Raw genomic sequence first — 2,636 nt, forward strand, 5'->3', positions numbered from 1 at the left:
GTGTAAAGGTACTGAATCAATTAGCAGTTTACAGATAGTTTGAAACTCAAGTACAGGAAAAGCTAACACAAGTAAGAGCAAGAAAACAAAAAAAGTGAAACTTTAACATTATATACTTCCTCATAGCACAGTTAGAGTGGTAGATTTCATTTTTTTGATAGAGTTTTTTACAGAAATCTATAATTTATAGAAGGCAAATATAAAGGACCTACCTAGTTTCTCTTAAAAAAGTACTTTCTTTCCCAAATGGTTAAAAATGAAGAAGTAGGAGAAGCCTTATTGCAATATCAGTCTGAGTTCAATCCCTAATCCCACCTACAGTTCCAGAACCTCGATTTAATTTCTGTCCTTTCTATAGTAATATATTTAGAATAGTATAATATAACTGAGCATGAAACATGTGTACTTTAATACTCACCCTCATTGATAATTAAATAAAGAAAAGCATCACTTAAATAGTGATACTTTAACATTATAAACTTCCTGATAGCACAGTTAGAGTGGCAGATTTCATTTATTTGATACCAATTTTTACAGAAATCTATAATTTATAGAAGGCAAATATAAAGGACCTACCTAGTTTCTCTTAAAAAAGTACTTTCTTTCCCAAATGCTTAAACTGAAGAAGTAGGAGAAGCCTTATTGCAATATCAGTCTGAGTTCAATCCCTAATCCCACCAACAGTTCCAGAACCTCAATTTAATTTCTGTCCTTTCTATAGTAATATATTTAGAATAGTATAATAGAACTGAACATGAAACATGTGTACTTTAATACTCACCCTCTTTGATAATTAAATAAGGATTTATTAAGCAATTACATTGCAGTATTCTGGAACTGTTGTTGTAATTGGGGTTTGATCTCATATTCATTTTGCAACTAGGCCATTCGAGTTTATGCATCAAACATTAATTTTGAACACCTGAGCCCACAAGCCCAAAAATCAAAATGTCCTATTTTATTAGCAATAATATACTGTTGTCAGCTACTTTTTGAAATAATTTATATAGGTTTGTTGCTAAGAATTTGTATTTTCTTAGTTCTGTTTGGCCTCCCAAAATATAAAGACACAATATGACCTGATATCACTATAACTGACCAAATTGGAGCTTTAGATGATCAAAGTTCCTTTTTGAGCATGCTCACAGCTTACACCTATGTGAACTCTGCAATCAAGCCCAGATTAATAACTCCAAAGCATCACCATAAATATACATATTAATTTTTTATCCTATATGACAACATATATAGTACAAACACCTATACTTTCTGACTGCAATGTGAATGGTTTTAAAATCTTGTATGCAATTGGGGGTATAGCTCAGTGGTAGAGCATTCGACTGCAGATCGAGAGGTCCCTTGTTCAAATCCGGGTGCCCCTTTTACCTAGCTTTTAATGTGTAAAGGTACTGAATCAATTTGCAGTTTACAGCTAGTTTGAAACTCAAGTACAGGAAAAGCTAACACAAGTAAGAGCAAGAAAACAAAAAAAGTGAATCTTTAACATTATATACTTCCTGATAGCACAGTTAGAGTGGTAGATTTCGATTTTTTGATAGAGATTTTTACAGAAATCTATAATTTATAGAAGGCAAATATAAAGGACCTACCTAGTTTCTCTTAAAAAAGTACTTTCTTTCCCAAATGGTTAAACTGAAGAAGTAGGAGAAGCCTTATTGCAATATCAGTCTGAGTTCAATCCCTAATCCCACCAACAGTTCCAGAACCTCAATTTAATTTCTGTCCTTTCTATAGTAATATATTTAGAATAGTATAATAGAACTGAACTTGAAACATGTGTACTTTAATACTCACCCTCTTTGATAATAAAATAAGGAATTATTAAGCAATTACATTGCAGTATTCTGGAACTGTTGTTGTAATTGGGGGTTGATCTTAGACTGATTTTGCAACTAGGCCATTCGAGTTTATGCATCAAACATTAATTTTGAACATCTGAGCCCACAAGCCCAAAAATCAAAATGTCCTATTTTAATAGCAATAATATACTGTTGTCAGCTACTTTTTGAAATAATTTCTATAGGTTTGTTGCTAAGAATTTGTATTTTCTTAGTTCTGTTTGGCCTCCCAAAATATAAAGTTACAATATGTTCTGATGTCACTATAACTGACCAAATTGGAGATTTAGAAGATCAAAGTTCCTTTTTGAGCATGCTCACAGTTTACACCTATGTAAACTCTGCAATCAAGCCCAGAATAATAACTCCAAAGCATCACCATAACTATACATATTAATTTTTTATCCTATAAGACAACATATATAGTACAAACACCTATACTTTCTGACTGCAATGTGAATGGTTTTAAAATCTTGTACGCAATTGGGGGTATAGCTCAGTGGTAGAGCATTCAACTGCTGATCAAGAGGTCACTGGTTCAAATCTGGGTGCCCCCTTTACCTAGCTTTTAATGTGTAAAGGTACTGAATCAATTTGCAGTTTACAGCTAGTTTGAAACTCAAGTACAGGAAAAGCTAACACAAGTAAGAGCAAGAAAACAAAAAAAGTGAAACTTTAACATTATATACTTCCTCATAGCACAGTTAGAGTGGTAGATTTAATTTTTTTGATAGAGATTTTTACAGAAATCTATAATTTATAGAAGGCAAATATAAA

The 2,636-nt window shown here is 32.1% G+C and overlaps 1 non-coding gene across 1 annotated transcript; it reads left to right on the forward strand.

Annotated features, from left to right (window-relative positions):
• The first annotated feature begins 1,310 nt into the window (after positions 1–1,310).
• On the forward strand, positions 1,311–1,382 carry TRNAC-GCA (transfer RNA cysteine (anticodon GCA)). Its single transcript has one exon. It is a non-coding gene; the product is annotated as a tRNA-Cys (tRNA).
• Positions 1,383–2,636: the final 1,254 nt, after the last annotated feature.

Source organism: Taudactylus pleione, unplaced genomic scaffold, assembly GCF_031769625.1.
Source record: "Taudactylus pleione unplaced genomic scaffold, aTauple2 ptg000021l, whole genome shotgun sequence".
Lineage (NCBI taxonomy): Eukaryota > Metazoa > Chordata > Amphibia > Anura > Myobatrachidae > Taudactylus > Taudactylus pleione.